Source organism: Phalacrocorax carbo, chromosome 3, assembly GCF_963921805.1.
Source record: "Phalacrocorax carbo chromosome 3, bPhaCar2.1, whole genome shotgun sequence".
NCBI lineage: Eukaryota > Metazoa > Chordata > Aves > Suliformes > Phalacrocoracidae > Phalacrocorax > Phalacrocorax carbo.
This window is the reverse complement of record NC_087515.1, coordinates 770,449-795,725: the sequence shown is the minus strand read 5'-3', so window position 1 is coordinate 795,725 and position 25,277 is coordinate 770,449. Positions and strand designations below refer to the sequence as shown.

The 25,277-nt window shown below is 48.2% G+C and overlaps 1 protein-coding gene across 5 annotated transcripts in view; it reads right to left on the bottom strand.

Annotated features, from left to right (window-relative positions):
- Nucleotides 1–25,277, bottom strand: part of KIZ (kizuna centrosomal protein) — a 169,588-nt gene that overhangs the window by 133,982 nt on the left and 10,329 nt on the right. Inside the window, exon 2 of one of the 5 annotated variants that reach the window (XM_064445519.1) lies at nucleotides 20,179–20,292. The exons of the other annotated variants lie outside the window; for them this stretch is intronic. The gene's annotated coding sequence lies outside the window, so the exon portion shown is untranslated. The remainder of the gene's footprint in view (nucleotides 1–20,178; nucleotides 20,293–25,277) is intronic. 5 annotated transcript variants of the gene reach the window in all.

The window sequence follows — 25,277 nt, the reverse complement described above, 5'->3', positions numbered from 1 at the left end:
CCTCCCACTGGGGAGGCTCAGCCAGCAACTGTGGGCCCTCCTGGGGTGCTCCCCACCACCAGGGAGGCTCAGCCAGCAGCCGGGGGGCCCTCCCAGGGCAGCCAGTGGTCCATTCAGCTCCCTAACGACATCATTACCACAAGCTGAACATCAGCCTGACCCCACCACCCTGCAGGACCAGCACAAGGCATTGACAGGCCACCCAGCACTGCCGGGACCACCTGGCAGGTCACCAGGACCTCCCAGGCAAGGCAGGGCTGGAGTGCCCCCACGGCAGCCCATTCCCCAGAAGCAGCCCTGCCCCGCAGGGGGACACAGGAGGAGCTGCCCATGGAGCTGGAAGAAAATGCAGCACTGCCCTTTGGAAGCAGCCAACACCCCACCCGGGAGAAAACCTGTCCTCCGAAATGCCATCCTGCTCCCAGGCTCCTCACCTCCTTGCTCCACATCCAGAGGTGGGACCTCTTCCCTCTTAATGATTGGGCTTGAATCCTGACAGAGAAGCAGCACCCATCAAAAGTGATTCAAATACCTAAAACCTTTTACTAACAGATTTTTGACAAACACGGATATCTAGCAACACAAGCAAATGCAAGTGCTGCAGATCAAACACGCCTTGTTTCAACGATCTCATTCTGATCTCCGAACACCTTTCTGTAATTAAGGTTTCCCTTTTCACAGAATTTGTAACACTCATATACTGACAGAATAAGGCAGAACCTATGAAGAGCTCTAAGACACCCCGCGTGTTTTGGGAGCTTGGGCACCGATGCCACAGGCACTAATGGCTGGTGACAGCCCAGTGCTGTCACATTAGTCAGCACTGCAGCAAGCGAGCGTTATTTGCCCATCAGCCCCTGAAAACCATCGCCACGACCTGGGAAAGAGACAGGAGACATTTAACACGACTTGGATGAAGTCACCATCGAGCATCGTTATCTCAGACTGAAAGAAAAACAGTTCGTTTTTTCAACCTTCAGCAGAGGAATTCAGCGTTATCTCCCAGCTGACACAAGGAAATCTTAATGCAGCTATTATCTGAGAGCAAACTGATTTTGTAGTTTGCAAAATTAATAGTATTTAGCCCACTAGTTTCCGTAGTAACCAGCCCAGCCATCCATCCCTGCCTGCGACAAGGTCTCTTAAGCATTTCACATAGTACTTATCCATTTTCTTGCTCTCACCTCACTCTCACCTTTACTTTCAGCACAGAATGCAACACAATCCACTGCCACTAAAGACTAGGCTGAGAGTCAGATTAAAATTATCCCTGTTTGCCCTGACCTCTTTTCTCTGCAGGTGAGAGTGTCCCCATTCAGCAGCTAAATGAAGCAGAAATGATGGAGTGTTTGTTTTCCCTGACTTTTCCTCAGCTTGCCAGTAAATTTACAGCCACGAATATGAAGTGTTAATTTAATGTTCCCACTGAGCATCTCATTGTCAACAAAGGCTTCAAACCATAAGAGAGGAAAAGGTTAGCTCATGCAGAAAATGACCCTTATGGTTTGATTATCTTCTGGTCCAGACTAGCAGCAAGCAAAAAGCTAAGGGCTTTGACTTCCAGCTTAATGCATTTGATGGCAATAAACGGAACCTCTCTACCTCCGCGCCAAGAATCACCTGTAATGCTCACTTATTTGTCTGTGCAGGCAATCTCCGCAAAACCAAAAGGGAAGCGGGCCTCTCTTCTCGCTCCCACAACTAATTTGACAGAACCGAAAAGTTAAACCCTTCATTATCCCAAACTTAACGGAAGGGGCTTGCTCACTGGAGATTACAACAGAACATTAACGGTGGCATGAACCATGAAATTGCTTTCTTCACCTGGTGCTTCAAAACTTTAAGGCCTCGGCTTTGGCGACACGCAAAAAGTTCTTCCAGTGAGAAGTCATGGAAGGAAGAAAAAAAATTACAGTTTAAATAATCAAAGCCTTTTTGGACTTTTTGTGGCAGAATTATACATGCGGAAGGCTTTATTCCCAGCACATTAGTTCCTTTATCGGTAAAAGGAGCTTAATACTTGCTGGAAGTAATGTTTACTGAACTGACAGACCAACCAGAGCACAAGTGAGAGCCACAGTGTGCTCTTTACTGAACTAACACGGTCTCTTATCTTTACGGGAAAAAAGAGCCCTGACAATGGTGTGAAATAGTATATGAAAATTAAGACTTTATTATCAGATTATTTTTTTTTTTTCCGGACAGCTAAAACTAAGCTTGGAAGCAAGATGGAGATAACACATGCTTACATACACAGAGTGGAACTATTCGATGAGAAGACAAGTTAATTCAGCAACTTTTTGGTACCCTTGCAAACCCCACTAATGAAATTGGCAATTTCACAGACTGCTTGCATTCATTCCAAGCACAGCCACGCTGGTGTTTTCAAAACAATTAATAAGAATTATTCTAATATATCAAAGCCATCCGTCACATTAAATTAACTGGCCATTTACCAGGAGAAGCGCTCCCCGAGGCCTCCAGCCAAGGCAGAGGCAAGGCGCTGTGAATATGCATGCTGAAACACCTCCCGGCTACGCCACGGGACTTCGGGTGTTTGATGCGCCAGGCGCTTTAATGCATTTTAACGTGTCCAAAGCATCGCAGTTGACTGAACCAGAAAAGCCTGAAAGCAAATCGGAGCGTACAGTAACAAAACTGTCTGCTTTTTGTTCTTCCCGATCATACAGCGCTCCCATTCATTCAACAAAAACCCCTCTGTATTAATATTAGGTACGGGCCTGAACCAGAACACCAAGATGTTACAGGATCTACATGCAAAACCGAGACCCAAATTGGTTGGTCCTGTTGTCCCATCCCAACGGGACCCAGGCAAGCCGTCCAGGCACAAGCTGACAGGCTTGAAAATCCAGATGATGCGCTGCCACAGCCGCTTTCTGAAATTAAGTTCTTTTGTAAAAAGCCAGCTCTGCAACATTTGCATTTCTCAAACTAAGCAGAAACCTCTGTTAGTAGCCAAAATGTAAAAAGTCTCAACCCTACCCAGAAACTATTAACTTAATCCAACAAACATATTTTGCTATGAGCACAGGACACAGGCACGTTTTGAAAGCCCTATATTCAGACATGACTTGATTTGTGATAAAACCTTTTGAATTGCTATCATTCTGACTTCCACATCTTACTTGTATTCAAATATATAAGTAGAAGAAAATGTCACAAAGTACCAAAGCAGTGTTTCCAGTCCATCTCTTACCTGTACTAAGGCAGACAGGTATTTCAGAAGTCAGAGCTTAAGCACTGGAGTTTCATAAAGGACTTAAATGAGTTTCTCTGACTCATCCAACTGATTGTTTAGCTATTGGGAAGCAGCCCTTCGTGTCCCATACGAGCATCATTGAACTCATGGCCCCAGGAAAGCCAAGCTGCTCAGAAACAGGTGGAGCTGATGGGTCTCGTAGGGACATAAATACATTCACAAACAACAGTGGAAATTGAATTCAACAAGTCTTTTAATTGTATTTCCTTCAGTAATAAACAGACACAGAATCAGACACATTGAATGTGTCCCTTTTTTTCAAGTGCCTGCGAGAAATATAGGCGTGTTTGAAAAGAGACAGTTGCTTTTAGTTAAAAATGTATTATTCAGCATGTGCCATGACATGTTTAGAAACACCATGCTAGAGTTCACTAATGTTATACACAAACCCACCCTGCCGTTGGTAACCATTTGCCGGTCACATTGTCAGTTAACGGTAGTCATTTTGAAAGCAGCAATTCATTCTCTACAGTCCTTTCTTAACACAATTTTCAGCCTGCAATTTAGATGATAGGAAAATTACAACCCTGCTGCACTATATTATGTGATATAAATGTTATTGCAATTAAGCCAATGAGGAAAAATCCCAGAAAACAAAGATGTTTAGTTCATGATTTCTCCTTATTCCTTCCCCAAAACTCAAGCAGTTGTCAAAGGGTAGAAAAAAGGAAGCGTTTCCATTACAGAAGGCACCTGCAAACAGCAGGAGCTCAGGAGCAACATGAGCCCACAGATGACACAGTGGTTCTTCTCCAAACTCCCTAACGAGTTAGGTGTCTAGGGCATACGTGAGTGAGAACAGGTGCCATTTGAATAGTGAGGTATAGCCAAAAGAGGTCCAGATATCCAGGCATCCTTCTGGCAACGGAATAAGACACGCTGGATACCCCAGTGGGAATTTCCCACCAACTACACTGGAGTGTTTCACTCCTCACATTCTCAACATCCACCCAAGGTTTCCTTCTTCCAGCCACAGCTCCAAATGCATCTGAACTTTATGCACTGGAGGATTTGTATGTGTCTGGAATGCATAAGCCCAGGTAGCAAGGCAACACCTCCATGTCCAGAGTAGGAAAATGGCATAGATACATCAGGAGTAGAAGCATATAGCAGCTAAACCACATTTTCAGTTTTGGCTCGCTTGTTCCCTCCCACCCACCAGTCAAGGTAAATAGGAGGCACATTCGTGTTAAGTGCCCTCCACATTAAAGTCAATCAGCTATTTAACCACTCCTGGCCAACACACTGCCTGTCACCAGTCACTGGGTGAACCTTGCAAGGAAGAGATACCTGCGAATTATTTTGCTACTTTTGAAGTTTGATATGTATATGAACAGCATTTTTATATCAGCTAGGTTAAGTCTAATATAATACTGAACTACACATGGGGACACTTTAATTGCCACAGCAGCTCAGGCAAGGGCTTGTGTGAAGCCACAAGTTTGTGCTGAAGGACGGATGTCGAATTAGCCCCAGAAGGCTGAACCACCCCAAGCGGCACCAGGAGCCAGCGGTCACAGGCGTCAAGAAAAATCAACATCTTCCAGACTCCAGCTGCTCGGACACGGCACCAGGGACACAAGGATGTTACGCTCAGACCTTCACAAAACCCCAGCTAAAATCAATAAAGATCTCACCAAAACATGCTCATTGGTAAGAGTGCCAGGGGAAAACCAAACATATCCCAGACAAATTTCTTGCCCTGGACCACTACCACGACGTAACACAATTAGAAGACAGACCTGCGTGGTCCCGAGGCTGGACACAGGCCCCCAGTTTCACATGTAACGTATGGCAGGGCTCCTGTTTGGACAGACTCAGGAGGAAGCTTGTTTGTGACACCGGGTTCGCGCTGCAAACACCTTGCACCTTTAGCGATCTCAGGTGGGTGTCAAGCAGATGTTTAGTTACAGACATGTCAGACATATTAAACTACCTTTATTTCACTGTTCCTGAAGAGGAAAAAATAGAAGAAAAAAAAAGAGTCCTAGCATTCATCATTTACTCCAAGGTGCTGTAACCAGGTGGAAACTTGTCTTTTATATGCTGAACTGTGTCCATGAAAACACATTATCTTTAAGTGGGCACTGGAGGAACCACACACAACACTGACTTCTTCATGCCATCGCTAAGACTAGATACTTCAATCATTTGGAGATTTAAGTGGAGATTAGCGGACCTCACCCGCATCTTTCCCTGCCAATACAGGGTGTTTTAGACATGCTCTGCAGCAAAGCTCCTTACAACAGCAAAGCCACAAGGAAACCCAAACTCCTCCTAGTTTTGTCCTATTAAATAAGAGCAAGGACAGGCAGTTACTTGTGCCCTTCATAAACCAGAGCAGCTGTTCAGAGGTTCCCAGCGGACCAAAGAAAAGCCACCAGGAAGGCTGGTTTTGCCTGTTGGAGAGAACAGGCAATCTGATGAGGGTTTACCCTGGCTGCACCCCTGGAAATGCAGCAACATCAGCCGAGCTTTCTAGGAAACAGAAGATGACCTGTGCAGGTCAGCCTACACCATCAGTATCCACACCATCACGGACAGGCCAGCTAGCGAGATGCCAAGGTAGGACTGGCATCCCAACTGTGGTCCCAAGCCCATGCTAAGGCTTTTGCAGAAGCTGGTTCTCAGCCCAGAACCCACCTGTCCTGCACTCCAACACGCTATAGCCCACCTCACACTTGTGCTTTAATTTATCATACACCTCAGAGCACTTTGCAGAATAAGATGTCTGTCATGACCCCCATCCCGGACAAAATCAGAGGCCCAGAGAGGAATGTGCCAAATCCCGGGGCAGAGCCGCAGCTGCTCCGGTGGCTTCCAAAGGGCACTAAGCTTTTCCGCCCTAGACTGCAGATGCAAAGCCTGGCCAGCACCTGAGCAGAAATGCTATTTCCTCAGCAGTCAACAAGCTCAAACGCTAAGAAATATCCCGAGCAATTCTGCCATACAGGAGACCTGAGAAGCAAGACAGTTATTTCTTCCTTTTTGTTCTTCTTTTGGGCTCCCAGGCCTGGGCGCTGAAGGATTTCAGAGAGATTGGATACAATATGCGGCTTTGAACTTCCCTGAGCTTCCAGAAAGGCACAGACAGCTGTGGAAACCATTGGCCACAGATCATTCTGGGTGACAGGCAGGAGAGACCCTGTGGAAGGTGTCCACAACTCCGGTCATTCAGGAGACAGCAGAAGCCTCTTGCAGAAGCTGTAAGACCGGGTGCTTACCATACATGCCATTCAAGAGCAGGGCATGCCACTCGCACCCTCGCAGCTAGATGCTCCCCAGCCGTTCGAAATCCCTTTTTCTTCTGCCACGTGCCCAGGCCACGAGGGCAACCTGGCGGGGTACGCAGCCGCCGCCGGCGCTGCCTGGGCACGCCGCGCTGCAGCCACACATCCCTAATGGCTCTCTCCGATGTGCTGCCACGTCCGCCTGATTAGTTGTGGGTGATCTGAAATGTCAAACTATTAGCCTTGACAACTACTGCCAAGGTTACTATCGGCTGAAAATATCTTTTTAATAACGAAACTGTTTGTAAGTGGAAAAGGTGATGCTTAAAATACAAAGCAGTAATAACTATGAATTACTACAACAAACAGGAAAAAGCCTTTTGTTTTCAGTCAGCCTTTGAGGCATGTCCTGCCTGGTTCTTGAAAGGATCATGTCCTTGCAAGGCAATTTACAATATCATAATTAAGACAGCAGAAATGTTAAAGACAATAAAAAGCCTCCTACTGGAGTGTCCTCCCATCACACCTAACACACGGGTACCCGCACACCATCCTGCCACGGGTCTGTGACCTCTAACTCATACAAACTCTCCCATCCCCATCCAGGGGTGGGAATACCTGGAGGGAAAATAACTCCTCCCGCAGAGGGAAATGGGGACAGGGCTCTACACAGCATCCGCAGCCAACACAGCACTGAAGGAAATACCCACCCCGATTCAGGACAGGACAAAAGCAATCAGCCCTTCCTCAGATGCGTTTTACCCGAGTGGTTTCTTCTGAAACACGGCTATTTGCAAAGATGCATACGCTCCCTCTATTAGTGATTCTGGAACAGACAATTTGAAAATATTCCCAGCCAAAAAGAAACCCAAATGATGCTGCATTTAGCTACTGTTATGCTTGACATTTCTTATGATTTCTTGGAAAAACATTAATTTATTTGAAACAATTTTATACTTCATGCCAGTGCCACAGCAGGGAATAATCGCCACATTTCAAGCTCAAAGCAAGTCTCAGATACAGGAAAAAATTAAACAAGGATAAGAGCAAGAAACTGTTAATGATCAAAAATATTTTACTGCAGGTCCAACAACAAAGTCTGGAGGAGATAAGTCTGCGTGTGTACTAACATTATATAAAAAAGTGATTATTCAGCCATTCATGGGAACAGAGCTATTGATTCAAGTAACAAAGGACACTATGAACTGCAGTGTTTTTGCTCTTTTTAGCCTGGGAAAATTGATTTTCTTAAACTTTCCCTTGAACCTGCAGTAGGGTTTAATCTGAACCTAAAGGAGCCTTTTAAGAACTCCCATAAATTAAAAATATATCTCTTCATTTTGCATATTTTTGGTTCCTGCTGTTACAGCAGAAACCCGAGAAACCCTGGAGAAAGAGGCAGGAGGAAGTGGTAGTTGCATTTTGTTACAGTGTCACCAGCGTGTGTTTATACACATTAAAAACAACATGTAAATATTGAAGGTAAGTGAAGCAAAACATAAGACAGCTTAATGCTACTGCAAGTCTTAGACTGAAATTTAGCAGGAAAAGAGAAAGATGAAAGCTGTAAGAGTACAGTAGATAAGAGGCTCACCACAAATGATCTGTGAGCAAACAGAAGATGCAGAACTGCCAGGGAGTGATCTTTCCACCCTCCGGGCATGTTTTGCTCCGCAGACCAGGCAGGGAGGCGAAGATGCCCACAACAGCCGATACCAAACCTTTTTAACTTTCTTGTCTTGCTACAAATAGGTCGCAGGCACCAAGCAGCCATCCTCCTGGAACAGCAACAGGCAATGGCAGAAGCTAGATACAGGCTCGAGGCTAGCCCAGGTCTCTGATCCCACCCAGCTCTGAAGCCGGTCCCAAGGACCTCCACCAGCCCCTGCAGTGTGATCCCCTGGGCCTGAGCAGGGTGCAGGAGGGGACTCGCACCCACCCAGTGGGACGGCCCAGGTGAGAGGCAGGGGTTAAACGGGAGCATCTAGGGAGCAAATACTACCTGCTTTAGCAGTCATTGATACCAAGTCTCAGCCAGAGCACTTAATGAGGACGAGTCCTGGTAGATGTGCAGGTTAAATGTTGGAAGAGCACGTGGAGGGGGGCTTTGGTTCAAGCACCAATAAATCATCGCCCCAGCGACAGGCAGTCTGACCAGGGCGCTCAAGACCTGTGCCGTTCCAGCCCATGGCTTCCAAGAGACCAGTCACCTTTGGAACCACCAACAGTTAAAGGCGAGATGGTTGCCCAGCCTGACCACAACCAGCAATCTCTGCTTTTGCAGGTAACGGTATGAGCGAGCTCCTTGTCAGCATGCCTTGCGGGGAGCTGAGCGGCAGAATAACCTTGGCCTGAGCCAGCTCCTGCAGGCTGCCAGGGCCCCGAGGCACCAACCGCATCCTTAGCTCTGGGCATACGCCGCATCCCAGCGACAACAGCACCCGCGCCTCGCTAACCACAGACCAAGCACTCAGCACCCACTAGAGCTGTGCCCAGGGGCGCATGAGAAGCCACATGCAGTGGTGCTGGCACTGAAGCCCTCCTCTCCCGGCTCCCCTTTGCTTGGCTTTCCTCTCCAGGGTACTGCTACATGGGAGGGCCCACACGGGGCCAGGATGGGATGCCCACTGTCTGCATTGATGGGCAGCTCCCACCCCTGCAGCGCTGGGTCCCGTGAAGGTGCCGAGCACCCCGCGCGTCCCGCTCAGCACCCAGGGCCAACACAGCCACGTGTTCACACATGGTGTGCCAGCGCTGTTTACAGCTCCCGCACACCACCGCCTTTGTGGAGCCGCTGAAAAACCCCAGTGTGCTGTACTCTACTGTACACTTACATTGTTGTTTTTCCCCTCAATAAGGCAGTAAATGACCTTTTATTCAAACAACAATTCTTAAAACAAAACCAAAAACCGCCACCGACAGAAGATCTGTGAGCAGAGCAGGCTGATTTGTTATTTAAGTAGCAGCCAGCCCTGTGCGCTATGCAAACAAAACCCACACTCTGTGTTCTCACAAGCCTCCTGCTGACTTTGCAACTAATTTTGTTAGCAAGGAGAGCACACTGCACTGACATCAATGCATCAGTGAGACCAGCGATGTTTGTTCATAACTTTGTTACAAACATTGATCAATCGATTTTTGCCCATGTGAGGAGGGGAAAAGCCCGTAAACAAAACACAACACATATGGGAAGATATTTTTAATGACACAAAGGGCAATTAGGCACCCAACCTTCCAGTGAAATTAGGCTCCTTACAGCCCTCTGTGCTTTTAAAAGTCTTCCCCTTATGCTCAAAGGAAGCAAAATCTACTGTCAAGCCTCCAAAGAACAGACAAAAAATCAGCTGCAACCAAGAGAATAGTTAGTGGGCCTGCAAGAGGCATTTCTGAATGCACCAGAACAAAAAAGGCAGGTAAAGGCTCCTTGCAAAGTAAAGGAAACCCTATCCCACATGAACCATCTTCTCTAGCATGTATTATATTAATCCAGACACATCAAAATAGAGAAAACACTAATTAGCTATCAAAAATAATTAAGTGTTCTGTAAATAGTGGAACATGTGTATTTACTCAGCTACATCTCCTTAATGCTGATGCCCAGCCCCTTGGCTGTTAGCACCACAGCAATACTGTCAGGGCACATCTGAGATCTTGCAAGACACAATATCGACGACTCAGGAGAGGCAGATCATGCCCCAGGGGGACTGAAGTCTAAGTACACCAGGGAAAAAGGCAGAAGGTAAGCAGAAAGGATTTGGTCAAGGTGAATTGTGCAATAGCAAAACCAAGGAAAAGCCCTTAAGTCCAACATCCCATTCAGAGGCTCAGGTTGCTTAAATCCCATCCGCTGCGCACCGGTCCCGCAGGATGCGCCGCACGATCGAAGCTCTGCCACTCTTCAGATGCTTGCAGAACAGAGGTGCTCTTCTATAAAGCTCATGAATTAACTGCCAGAATCGGCTACCAAGGGACAACTTCATACCACCCTTCAAAGCCTCTTTCAGCAGCACAGTCCGCAGGTGTCGGTCAGTGACAGTGAAGCTGTCCTGTATTACAGCCCAGGTTGGACCCGCTGTCCCTTCTCACCCTCAGTTTATTTTCTGTAAGTATTATGTATGCATTTCAGCCATGAAATGTCAATGCCAGCGTTGGAATTTCTAGCTGACATCTGTCAAGGTGATGGCTACTAACAGCCTTCTCACTGCTGCATCAGGACTCACAGGCTTGATCTCCAGATAACTTCTCTTGAAGACCCTCTCATCTCTCTAGCTGTGTAAAAAGGACAGGAAAGTTTCAAACCAAGTTATGGAGCCAGGAGTCTTCCAGCTAGTTCCTTCCAACACTTGATAAAATACAGAAATGTGGTGCCTGGGTCCCTCCTAGCTAGCTGACTGTGCTACAGAGAAATCCTACGTATTAGCCCAACACAAACACACAAAATGTGGTCTGTGGAAGCTAACAAATGCAGACGTCAGTGGAAGGAATAATTACACAGCTAATTTAACAACGGGTACAGAAATAGCTCACCTGAACATGGGGAAAGTATTTTTATTCAGAGAGAACTCACCCATATTCCTCTTCTGGGCTGTCGGACCAATCTACGATTTTTAACTGCATTTACTTAGCCCACGGCTAGATGGCAGGACAGCACAGAGGGAACACCTGAGCCCCTCACCTAGCTGAGGCCAGACAGATTATCCCACAGCAAGATTCACCATGGCACAGCTCATTCAACTTCATTACTCATGATGCAAACACGCCTTAGGTATGTGAAACAAGTTGCTCATCCGAGCAGCCTGCTATTCCTGCAGACACCCAGCCACTAACACTATGGCTCTGTACAAAGGGAGCTACAGGACACAATCTGATCAGATCTAAGCAAAAATTTATCTCAGCATATTTCACCTGAGCTCCAGCTTTCAGCTTGTGCCAGCAATGTTAGATTTCATTTCCATGCCCAGAACTGCCGCCCGACCCCAGGTGGCTCCCCGGGATCCTGCTTGCCCTTTGCCCAATGAGTTCATCAACACTATGGAGAGAGATCCCTCCGACCACATGCCTGCACAGCACCTTGCACTGCAGTGTGGTGGTCCTGCCATCTTTAGGTGCGAGGACGCTGCAAATAAACAAACCCATCTTTAAGGTGAACACACATGAGGTATGTTGACCCCTTCAGTGAGAGCACAGCTGTAAAGCAGAACAGCTCAAACACAGCGTGACCCAGCAAAAGCACCCCGGGTACAGAAAAGGCAAGGGCTGCCGGAAACAGCTCCAAGGAAGATGGCATTTTGATTTAAGACCTATACAACAGCAGCCAAATGGAGAAGACAGACAAAACACATCTTCCAGAGTTTACTCTTGCAGCGTAACAGTTCACAATATTTACTTGACAAGTATTTGTGACCTTATTTCTCCCTTTGGAAAGAGCATGGTCTGCAGTTGCACTGGAACAGATGATCACCTGCTCATTAGCTGGCTCCCTGAGCAGGGAAATGCCACACAGACCCATGTCAGCACTCTCTAGCTGCTCCCCATACACAGCACACCGCTCAGAGAAGGTGCTCTGCCTGGGCTGCGTCCCTCCTGCAGCTGGGTGACATTTAGCTGGTCTCTGTAAGCCCCAGAGCTAGCGAGCATCTCGCTGTCAATCTCCCACACTCCATCTCTGGGGGCCGGCAAAAGCCAGGATCACAGCAGCCATCCCCTCTGCAGTCACTAACCATCTCCCTCAGCAGCCTATTTCCACAAAAATAGCAGAGCTCCTTCGCTTTGAGACCAGCTCTGCTGTCAGCTTTGCCTGGAACCGGCTGGGAAGAGGACGAGGTGGTGGCACTGGCTGCAGGCACAAGCAGGATTTTAAAGTCCTCCTTGATCAGATTAGTTCTCCTAGAGGTTTTGAGCACTTACACAATTATAAATACTTACAATTTTTATTTATAAGAATCAGCATAGCTAAAAAAATATCTGGAGGGCATTGACAAGAGAAAACATGACTGTTTCATAGATTAACTAGACAAGTACTTGCACCCTGTCTTGATTACAGCACCAGGTGCTCAGCTCCAGTAAACCAGCACATCCACAGGACTGACACTAGGGCTATTCTGGTTCGCACAGGCTGAGGATCCAGTCAATGAAGCACTAAGCAATATCATTCATCATAAAACGAGGGTCTTTGGGAGCCCTATATATGCATTTACTCCAGAGCTCCTCGCTTCAGACAGAGGCAGCACAGTTCATGCAGTCATCTGGCCCCCACCCAGCCTGGCTGCTTTAGCAGGAGTACAATATGTATTCTCCCCTTAGGCTATTTACTCACAGCTACAGATGTTGACATAACAAAGCGCTAAAGACAGACGGACAGAAGGGGAATAGTGTTGCAGCGCAGACACTAAGGGCTCTATTCTTCAGAAAAGAGCCTCTGACTTCCCCACCCAGCCCTGCAATTCATTTGAAAATCATCTGGGCTGCTGAGGCTTGCTTTCCTCTCCTGCAGGACACAGATGAATGTAAGTGAACATCATCTTTCTGTTTGTTTCTGTGCTGAACTAAGCCCTTATAAATCCACAGAAAAAGCAATTGTTTCAAATCAAGTGGCTAAAGCTCGTGGATGTATTGGGCAGTGTGCAACTTCGCCTCCTGTTGACCTGCCCCTACCAAGGAGCTGCACTGGGCAGAGCATCGCTTTTCACTAATATTATCCTCAGGGAGCCAGATTTAAAGGGCTGAGTTTTTCCACAGGACAAAAAACTTAAATGCCTTTTTTGGGGACAACGCCTTGCATCTTCAAAGCTTTGCAACTACACATGAAAAAGCTCAAACAGCAAAATATAAGCATTTTTAAAAACATGACCAGAAAAGCTGGGAAAGATAAGAGCCGGGGCTAGCCTGGGGCTCAGCAGGATGGGTGTCAGTGGCCTGTTCTACTGTCAGGCTGCCCAGCACAGCAGCAGCACACAGTGGTCCCCGTCACTGCACCTTCTCCCACACTGCTGGGAGATCGCTGCAGCAGGGTGGGTGCTGGGGTTTAGGACGCAAGAACCCAGAGCTGCTTTGTGAACATTTCCCAGTGGATTTGGAGAGAGCTTTCAGGAACAGGCTGGTGGTATTTTAGCTGCAAGTCCCCAGCACAATATCTGCGTAATGGTCAGAGGAGTGGAAACACCCACAGAAGGTGGCTGGTGCTGGATGGCCGCAGAGGTCAGCAAGGCTTTGTAAAAATCATGCTTCAGTGCTGCCCCGAGGTGCTCGGTACTCTTCTCCACATGGCCAAGATGCATAACTACATCTTTAAAGCTCTGTTTGGCTCATGCTATGATATAGGCAGTGACCCTGACATTAAGTCCATTTAGGAAAGCCCCAGACGCCCACCAAGCCCCACCAGGTTCAAGGAACCTAGGCACTCATGCACAGGCTCTTCGCATACAGCCAGCTGACTGCTTGGAAGCCTTGCTTCGCGAACCAGCTCTCCCCCAAGCACCATACAAGACAGAAAAGGGATTCTGTTTTTTAAACAGTTGCTTTTTTTAAGCTCCTCATGCAAACTAAAGTTCAGATCCCTCACAACTGGTGGGAAAAGATATTATTGCCTGGAACCATGCCCAGAAAAAACTCAAAGCTAAGCTTCCTTCTGACTCGGCTCCAGTGCCGGCTCCCATCACTCAGACATGATGCCACCTGGTGTTTACAGGCAGCAAAACCAGCCACTTCCCAGCAGCATCAGGGCTTCTCCTGGGCAGAGTTTGGAAGATATTCAGGGGGAATAAGCAGCACCCAGATTAGCAAACTCGCGGTAATTCACAGCATTTGTTCTACCAGAAGATTAACATTCCCCTTGCACAGCATTGACTCACAACCCATCAACATGTCTTAAAGATTTAGGTTGGGCTTCAAGGAGAACACGGGTAATAGTTAAACTCTTAATTTTGCTAACGGCTCCGTTGGATTGGGATTTGCAGGTTTTGGACTGCAGACATCCCCGCTGCCCAAGGGCTGTCCTGGCACAGCACACGGCACCGGAGCTGCCTCCCACCCCAGAGCCACACACTGCTGGTCCTGAAGGGGCTGTAAAGAGTCTTTTCAAAGAGCAAATAAATGAGTTCACTTCATAAAAAAAGCAGGGAACCAAGTATGCTCCTTCCCTCAGAGAAAGGGACCGAGTATGAAATAGGTCTGCTTTGCCAGACTTAAGAGTGGTTTTGTGGATAGGATTTCCCTAAAAAGATGACATCTCTCCTATTCAGAAGGTCATCACTAACCTTTCATCTGTTTCCTGCAGTCCATGCCTATGTTCCAGCAGGTTAAAGTGAGGTAAATTTTGCTCTATTTCTCACCAGCAATCATGCAACAAGAGACAAAAATCTGACTCTTCCCCACTGATGGATGCTTAATGGGAAGCCACCTTTCCTAAAGCCAGCGCCAGCCCTGTGCTTCCCCAGCCCTCAGCACCTGGCCAGCCCCTGAAGGCAGGCACCTCGCAGACAGCTTCCAGCCTGGGCACTGCTTTGGGGGCAGGGCAGGGAATTTGCCATCCCATGCCAAACACTCTGACTGCCCCTCTGACCTGCCATTGCCCTTGAACCTTGCATATTTTTAGCCCACCTTGGCACATCAGAGGTCCCAGCAGCCAGGCAGAGCTCCAGAACAGCAGATGTGGCTAACACAGGGGATGGCCAGTGGCCAGCAAACCCTGTGCAAGGGAGCACAAGGTCAACTGCCTGCAGGCAAGCCTGAGCCGCTCCGACTCACCACATCATCCCACAACATCACATATTCCTTCCCCGCTGCCAAGCAGTACCAAAGTCACAGCTGGGCACACGCTGCTCCTGCAGTGCAAGGATAACCCAGAAAATGGCTTTTGAGCTGCGCTCCCTTGAATTTAGCCAGTTTTGCCCTCCCCAAAGCAATAGAACAGGCAACAAACTCAGCACTCTTTAGGAGGAAACATCATTCAAGATTGTTTCCCAGCAACCCTGAGGATAATCCAGATGTGCAAATTGATTTACACTCGATAAACCCAGTTTGTCTCAATCATCAGTACACTACTGCTTAAATACACAGTGTATCAGTAGGTCCTGCTGCCCCCAGGAGATGTCCTTCCTCTGCCATGGGCTCCCCCTGGAAGCATTCCCCACCAAAAGCAAGGGAAGGTGGAGGGGAGGGGTCGGTGGGTCAAAAGCTGCAACGCTGTGCCCGTGCCCGATACCCGGCCAGAGCACCTAAGCAGGCTGCGTTGGAATAGATCTCCAAGTAGGAAACTGCCAGCACAAGAAAACATTTTCCAAATATTCAGCAGGGAACGTCTGAACCTAAAGCAAACATACAAATTTACTGAAGATATCCACCAGCGTGAAATAAAGTAGTAAGCAGAGAGATGTTCGCCCTTATAGGTTTTCTTTGTCTTGGAAAAACAAATTTACATTCTTACACTTGAAAAATCTTTCTAAAACAGAAGAGATGCTTGATATCTTGTACTAATGCCTGTAACAGGACAAGTGTCAATACAGTTGAATCTCAAGGCTGGATAATTTGATCTTCAAGGAGTGCCACGGCTTTCAGGCAGATTTGAGAGCACTTATTTCCTTGTGCACATTGCCACCTGGTGGCTTTCCTCCCAGCTCCTAGAAGAGGCCCCAAAATTCAGAGATGCAGCCAGAGCGCATGTGAAGTTATTTGGAAATGTTTTCATTTGCTCTATCACAACCTGCAGCTACAGAAATAACAGGCTACGAAATAACACTGCGCACAGTTTCACAGTTCAGAGGCAGCTTTATCAGCCCTTAATTCTATAGCAATATCTTCCTGGTTCCAGTTCATATCATCTAACGTTGTGGTAGGAAAATAAATCGGGGCACTAAAAAACTTTGCACATGGGATTATTTATAAAAACAGCAACTGCGTTTTTTACATTTCTCCTGTTTTTCTGCTAATTACTGTTTAACTTTAACAGGTATGTTGCTGCATAATTATTTGTTTGCAGAGGAGGGTGACACTGGTTTACAGAGCACAGACAACCGTGTAATTCCCCTGTAGCTACATGGTAATTATTGCGCTATTATAGAGTAATTAAACATTCAAATAAACATTAAAACAAGGATTCTGTACGGGAGCTGCCAACAACCGTAGGACAGAAAACCAAACAGTAATTCCAATTATAGTGTACTGTAGTGGTACTAACTCAAGCACATAGCTGACAGTCTATCATCTTTTATACTACAAAATTCTTGTAGCTCCTCTGGCTGCACGAGTGTCCGGCCTAATGACCGAGCAGAGATCTAATTTTGCAATTTCTCTACATGGGTTAATACTGAAAACAGTCCAAACGCTCCAAGGAAGTGTTCTCCAGAAGACCCTTCTCCATAGATGCTTTAGCCCTCCACAAAGCAAAGTCAGAACTGCTGCTGCCACCCAAGTCAGGGCCAGGGCAGCCCCGTACTACCGCCAACATCCCCACCAACACCGACCTCGGACAGGCTCCTCAAGCCATGTCCCAGCACTGCTCTGGCTACTGGCTCACACAGCTGGGGTTAGTGTGTATATTAAGACCAACTCTGTTCTACATTCATGTTTTATTTCATCTAGTTCCTGCTTAAACCTAACAAAATTCCCCACATTCCCTTTAATGCTGGAATTTAGCAGAATTCTTGTTTTGACATTTTAACTTCGCACATAGAAATTAGAGCCACATCCTACCCCTTCAGCAACCCACGCCTGGTGATGCCACACAAGCAAAACAGTCTGGCTTTGCCCAGGTTGGTTTCTTTAGAAGACAAGCCTAAATATTAACATACTCACATCCAGCTGTTAGTTAACTCTCCCAAATGAGGCCCAAACACAAAGTACTTTGTTACATGTCAGAGTCAAATTATTAAAAACATAATTTAAGTCCATGCCGAAGTGAGATCTCAGGACAGCGTGTATCATGTATAAGGACAGTACTTGACCAACTCAAAACTCAAAGGTTCCCCCCCCCTTGGCATGGGGAGACTTCCCCATGCATTTTTTTTTTTTTTTGCTTTTTTAGTGCTGCAAGGAAGACCATCAATAGGAAAATGGCTCTGCTCAGGAGCAGCCCAAATACTGCAGCTCCTGCATGTGCCACAAGTGAGCCCCGAGATAAAGCCCGCGTGCCCCCGCTGCACCACACAGCCCTCCTGACTCCTTCCCTGCAGCAAAGCAGGCACAAGCACACAAGTTTGTTGGAGGCACATCAGGCTGTCCAGTCTCTGGCAAATGTCGGGCTACAGAAAGTAAACTCATAGACAGATCTCGTTCAACTCCACCGCTGCTGACAGACGCAACTTAAACACCCCCAGCGTATCCCTACAGATCTTCTGGCACCTGATTCTCAGATCTCAGGAAATCGCCGCAGTCAGTGAGATGAACCATAGTTCATCTGACAGCGTGAGGTATCTACTCAGTTGAAATATTCTTGGTTCATCGTAACTAGTGAACCTGACAAGCAGATGGGACTTTCTGTACTGTATTTAAGCACAGATGCTCCTTATTGAGCAGAGAGGTATGTTCAAGACCAATCTATCCCTTCTGAGAAAACTTCTCTAAAATTGTGAGAGCATGCATGAGCTGGGGAATGAGGGGACCACAGGCAAGCAGGAGAGGGGCTCTAGTGAAGTCTGCAGGCGCGACCCAGGAACTGCATGTCACAACACGGAATTGTACCCTCAGATCACAGCACACCCTGGGAGAGGTAAGCTTTCGCAAGTAAACAAGTCGTATTTTCACTCCAAGTTTGCGTCCAGGCCTGTGAGCCAGCCTGGCTCAGGAGGACCTCCACCGTTAACATCCTTCCGTAAGGATGGCTATACCCTGCAGTACCGCTATGAGGGAAGTATTCGGGATCTCTGCCCTGTCATGCTTATTGAAAGGAACGCCTGCCCCAAAATAGCAGCTCACCTAATTTAGTCAGTAACTTTAACTGCAGAAGCATTTCTGTTATGTCCTGGCTTGTTACGATGACATGACTTTTACAATACTCCAACAAGATGCACAAAAACTGTTTTGGGGCAAGTTTGCATTATTTGTGCAAAAGCATTTTCCGTAACTAATTAACACACATATAGCACTTTTCCAACATGGATCTTAACATTTGATGAAGACAGACAAATACCATTAAGCCAAAAGCCATACCATAAATCATTTAAGACTAGGACTGAAACGCAGCAATTTCCACTTCCCTCGCAGCCTCCTCCATCAGGCGCGTTGCAGAGGCTTGGTCCTGCGCCCACCGCGGTCAGAGGGGAGCTCTGCCTCCATCGCGGGGGAACCTGGATCAGGGCCCGTGTGCGCTCAATGTGAAGGCACAGATTAATGGAAGTAATTTTACTCGCACTGCCTGCAAGCCCAGCAATTAGCTGTTCTTTGTAATAGTTCCCCCTTCCGATCACATGCTGCTATTACCAAAGCACATGCACTCATTTAAACCTTGCAGAGAAAAAGCCCCCTGCATATTTATAGAGGAGGAATAACCTTCCTAGTGACCAATAGAAATAAACAGATTTATTTTGACCACAGATTACCTCTACGATATGTACCAAGGCTCTACTGACCCTTGGCCCCCTTATTCCAGTTACAGACAAATCCTTGTGACACTGGGAAGCCGCATACTTTTAAAAGTATAATTTTATTACCTTTAATGCGTATATTTGTTAAGGTAGAATAATAATCCCAGCTACTGTTATCCTTTTTTCGCTCTGCCCCTTCACTTAGCAACGAGTCTGAGCGTTGCCAGCATTATTCTTGGCTTGCCAAGGAAACTATTTCTGTTCCTTGAATTTAATTTCCTAGCAGAGTTTAATTTATATTTTGTTGCATTATGGTTGTCATGAAAACCCTCCTTTCCCTGCTAATTACAAGGTATGCTGAAATCTCCTCCCACTCAGCAGATCACCAGCTGTTGAGGGGGCTGCAGCACTACCTCCATCCCCATGACTACACTCACATACTGTTGAGGACTACTTACTTGTAAGTGTACATGCAAAAAATAGTGTCTTCCCAGATTTTGTTCATTGGCATCTTGGAAGAGGCTTCTAAGGAAAAAGGTATTTTTCCACCTCTATACTGAAGATAAATCAATACTGATGAAGCCAAAACTCCCTGTAGAGGGAGCAGGCTCACCATCCCGTCACACCCAGGACTCTTCAGTCATTTCACCAGATGCCAGTGGAAATAATGCCTTTCAGATAAGCACATGGCATCTACCATCTAACTTATTTGCTGAACCTTGACAACTCTGCCAAGGTAGCTTGCTCGTTGGAAGAGAATTAAACAGGATTTCTGACTCGGGGCTCCAGGTTTCCTTATTCAGCACCACTGGTATGAAGCACCCCTGCAGATGTGTCCCAACACACAGAATTAGGAAATCCCTTTCCCACACTGCTAAACTTTTCTAGAATATTGGTCAAGTAGTGCTGGAAACAAGAGCATCAGGCAAAGGGACTCCAGGGGGTTCAGGCTACCTCACTGCCCCTCCAAGGACGCCCTGCACCAGAACATGCCGATTCACCTGGATACCACAGTGAAGGGGCAAACTCCCTCAGGAGACAGTTATTTTACATCTTACACCCTCCCCAGAGCTGGGAACCCTGAGCTGGTACAGCACTGCAGAGACCCCTTGCCGAGCCTCCGCACACTGCAGGTACAGCTGAGGCTCACCTGTACCACGGTCTCCAGAGCCCACGGTGCTTTGCTTCCAGATGAAGACAAGGTCACACGAGGGGCACCATCACGCATGCCAAGTGGGTGTCAACAGGATTTATTCCTTTTCAGCTGCCAGAAGAGAAGGAAAACACCTCTGTAACCTGAGCCCTGACCCATCAGCACCAGCCACACGCACACACCCACAGCCAGCACGGCAGAGGGGAACAACCGGCGCAGGGCAGGTACAAATGCACTTGTTCAGGAACTACTTTTAAACACAAAAACAACTCCAGGAGGCTCCTGGGGAGCTCTTGATGGCCTTCTCCAGTCAGCCTAGACTTCTTTGCTGCTCTATGGTGCTTCAGGACCCTTCAAAGCACCAAAACCTGCCGGTGCACACTCCACGCATGGTGTGTGAATTACATGGTGTTACTACAGCATTCAGCAGGGCTGGGGGCCATTCCGTCTCCCAGCCAGCACACAGCAGGAGGGACACTGTGGCTCCCATTAAGCCTGAGGTGCAAACAGGGTACCCTCACCCCACTGAGGTTAGCAGCGCCACTGAGCAAGGTGCTCTTTGCAAATACACACAGCAAGCGCATGAGGGAAGGGGAGGGAGGGGAGCAGAGAGCACCCGCAGCACCCAGCGCTCCCCAAGAGGGGCCAGAGCCCAGCCCAGGCAGTGGGCCAGCTGCAGGGGAGCAAGTAGCTGGTACAGCCCAAGGACCAGGGGAGAAACAAGCTGCAGTGTAGGTCCAAGATCCATCCAGGAGAAAGAATGAGGAAGCCAGCAGAGCCAAGCACAGAGACACCCCCAGCACCGCTCGAACGAAAGGAAGAGGTGCCTGACCCTGAGCTTAAATGGAGCTCCCGAATCAGTGGGCGGGGGCTGCGTGGGCAGGGGCCCAGGTGATGCTTGGCAGGGAACTCAGGCTTATTAGTGCCTGCAGCACTCCCCTATTGCCTTTCATTTGAGGCTTTACAAATTTCTGTCTCCTCTCCACGCAACACAAAATGCTGACAAAACTGGTGCAGGGGAAGGTGCAAATATAGCCTTTTCCCCTAAAATATGGCTTTCCCTATGTTAGGTGTAGCTGGGAAGTATATGCTAATAATTTGTCAAACACTGAACTGAAATTGTGGATAAGAATCATGTTTTTTGTCTAGAAAATTGAAAATGAAATAGTGTCTAAAACTGTAGCTATTACACAGCACATTATCTTGAAGGGCTTTGGTATAATTTAGATAAAACACCCTATCTCTTATTTCAGAAATGTCAACATCATTCTAAATGTACATGTGCTTTTCCCTTGCTTTTCTATGAAGACTTACAACTTAGGAGCCTTTTTCTCCTGTTGTCTCCATTTTCTTCTTAAATTGGCAAATGAGCATTCAATCTTTCAAAATTTCAGGTATGTTCTTATATGTGGGAAAAGTGCATGTTCAGAGATGCCCCTGAATGGCTCCATTATGTATGTTATCAGCAGTGGCATGCTACCAGAAATAAAATCTATGCATCTGGATGAAATGGAAAAAAATTAATACCAGGCTCCAGAACAAGGCTGAAATGTTTCACTTCCCTCCTGCACTCCTGATATTTATGTCGCACTTCATCCCTATCGCTCTGTACGTGGAGCAGTGGCGAGGAGGGGTGTGAGAGAGTGCCCCAGGATGGGGTCCTAGGCTGAAATGAGAACCCCCCCCCCCCGAAAAAGCTTCAGGCAATGTGACCAAAGGAAGCAGCTGGTTGCAGCTGGGCTGCGGCACTGTATTTTGGGAAAGGACTGGAGCGCCGGAACCCCCCTGAAGAGGCACTTCCCCTCAGGACTGTCTCTGCTTTGCACAGGGCTCCTTGCTGGGTTCAGTGCATCCCTGCAGACCCCCTGCGCGTGCCAGGGGCTATACCCCAGGGTCTGAGCTGGAGCTCCGGTGGGGAGCAGGACGTGCAGGAGTTTGGCACCACAGAGCCCTTAGACCTTTAGCCCCCGAAAGGTCACATCCTAAACCTGAGTGCGTTAAGAGCTGGGGACAACTGTTCCCCTCTAATAACCGCAGCGGCATGGCACAGGTCCACACACATCCGCACCCGCAGACCTCAGGCAGGGCAGACCAGTGCAAGAGCAAACGGCTTCTCGTCCTGCGTCAGCCAACCTAACCCCCCCTTCTTGCAGGGCTGCATGTCTCAGCCTGCTCCCAGACACCTCTGCCTCCCAGCCAGCCCCCACTTTTGCTCTCTGCACCTCTCTTCAAGTGCAGCCCCCCAGGGCGGACGCAGCTCTTCCGGAGCAAAAGTCCTCGCTGACGGCAAGGGGAGCAGAAGAATTACCTGCCACGTCTCACCTACTATTTGTTCCCCTAGCTGCGTCTGATTTTGGGGGAGGCTCTCACCCAAGAGCCTGGGATATCCACATTACCCTTCTTTCCTTGCCACAACTTCTTCAAACCCTGGGAAAGAGGGAAATATGCAAACTGAAACACCGGGAATTCCAGTTAAGCATACAAACCCCCTTTTTTCGGTGGTCAAACACTGGCCCAGGTTGCCTGGAGAGGCTGTGCAGTCTCCATCCTTGGACGTACTCAGAAGCCACCCAGGCACAGTCCTGAGCAACCTGCTCTGGGTGACCCTGCTTGAGCAGGGGTTGGACTAGATGTTCTGCAGAGGCACCTGCCAACATCAACCACTGTGTGGGCTTCTGGCTCATTGTTAGTTCATCGGGAAATCGGTATAATTAACATGAATTTTATCCATGTTTTGCCATCTCCAACCTCTGACCAGGTTCCAGGAGTGTTTCAGAGCCCCTGCTAATTGCCCTCCAATGGTTTTGTACCCTTCTCCTGGGAGAAAAAGCCTTCCTGTGATGGGAAGGGGAAAACAGGGTGCTGGCACAAAATACCATGGGGATGTGCCTCCTGGCACATGCTGGCAAGCACAGAAAGGGAGGAACGATCACACAAGCAGGGCTTTGTTGCAGCTGCATCAGTCTGCCCGGGTACCTGCTCCCCAGTGTGAAACGCCCGCGCGTGCCTGCAGCCGGAGGCGCGCGGCCGCTGTCGTAGCGGTGGGCTCACAGCACGGCTGGGTTTGGCTCTGTTTGCTTTGTACCGGAATCAGGCATTGGGCAAAAAGAACATGATTTTTTTTCCCCCAGCATGTTTACATTCTCATTTACTTCTATACAGGCTTCCCCTTCCTTGACCCAGGAGCTGGAGCACATCACACACAGCCCACCACTGTCGGAAACCACGCAGTACTGTGGAGGAAGGTTGCAGTACCCGTTTATCCTAATTAAAATGCCCCTTAGATGTATAAAGGTGCAGATTTACACAACTTGGCTGTTTGCTGTCACGAGCAAAGATGCAGTCACACATCAACACTTACCCTGAAGTACCTGTGATCGTCTACCCCTCTTTACAGCGTACTACATAAAGATGTTTTTAATTAGATTAAGACTGATCAAAAATACATAACGAATTACCAGTCTTCTTTTTATAAAGCCAAATGTTTTGTGAGATGAATACCATCCTGATTTAAACCTTTGCCTTAGCGTTCAGCAATTCCCCGTATTAACCGTTGCCATTTCCCACTTCGAAGTGCCATCGATAGCCCTGGGCACTGAGAGGCTGTTGCCAGCCCTCAAGGAGACACGGCAAGGAGACATGCAAGCTGCACCGCGCTTCTCCAGCGGTCCTGGTGAGCGAGGACGCCGAGGCACTGGAGGGAAGGGCAAACCTCCCAGCATGCATCATGGTGTGCAAGGACAGACCCCAGCCAGCCCCAGCTTGTAATGGTGCCCAGCTGCACGTCCGACATCCCCCTTTTCACCCTCCCTGCTCCCCAGCGCTCACTTTTCTCCTCTTTATTTCGGCTTACTGTCCCTGTTTGCCAGAGAACGATCGCCCCAGGCGCACGAACGGGCACGGGGCAGGACGGGACATTCCTGGGGAGAGGAGTGCGAGGCTGCCTGCAAGCGCTGCCTTCCCCGCTCTGAAGGAAGAAGAAGGGTTATGTGTGACAAGTGCGAGGGCTGCAGCAAGCTCCCCCCGAGCCAGGCTGCGGGCAGGGACCCCAGCGCATACGGGGAGAGCAGCCATCGACACTGCTGCCTTTGGCACCCACTTCTGCAACACCCGCCGCGAGCGCTGATGTGCCACTCGTGTCCCCAGGGTGGCGGAAAGCAGGCTGCGCCGCCAGCGCTGGCAGGGACGGCGAGTCCTGCGCAGGGGCCAAGGGATGGCTGCCGCCCCTGCGCACACGCCAGCAGCCTTTGCTCACCGCTCCTGCATACACAAACGGAATCAAACAAGGGCAATGTTTATAAGGATGCAAGTCTGCAGCTGCAATTTACAAGTTCATTAACAGCGTCTCTGCAAAGATCACTTTTTTTAATTGGAGTCCTAATTAGCAATGAATTCTCATTATTTTTCATTGAAATCCCAAAGAAGCTTTGGCACATTCTCTTTGTTCTTTTGAAAACTGGGAAGTGGAGAAGCCTAGGAGAGATAAAGAGGCAGCTGACGATATACTAGGGGGGTTGTTTTCCCCTCGAGCCATTCCTTCAGTTTAATACATTTTGCAACAATTTTACTTATTATTTATGATTTGAAGAAGTATTTCTGTAAAGAAACATTAACGCCATCACGGTTGATGGCTACTCTCTATCCTTCCCAGAAAGACGCGTCACTAGGCTAAGACGCACCCTGTAATGAGGCTGGGTTCTTCTTTCACTCGGGCAAAATCTCCATTGACTTCAAGAGGAATTTTACAAGTGCGGGGGCACAAATCCAGAAAGCGGCGATGAGAAAAGGTCTGCCTGAGAAACAGCAAAACAGCCCCCACAATTACAATCTGAGCAGGGAAATGTTAATCAGATGGAGAGGTTTGCCAACACCTTCATTAGCGCCAATAAGGTCAGGCCCCAGAGCGAGCATCTGGCACCGGGAACCGACCCTGGCACCTCGGGGTTGTTCAGAGTGAGCCGCAAGGACCGGCTGCCAGCGAAAGCTGAGGGAGAGGCTATTCCTAAAGCGGTGGGCGAGGTGCTTGGCACCACCGGGGCACCCAGCTCTCCCCAGAGACGAAGCCTCTTTTGCAGAGGCTCAGCTTTCCAGCCAGA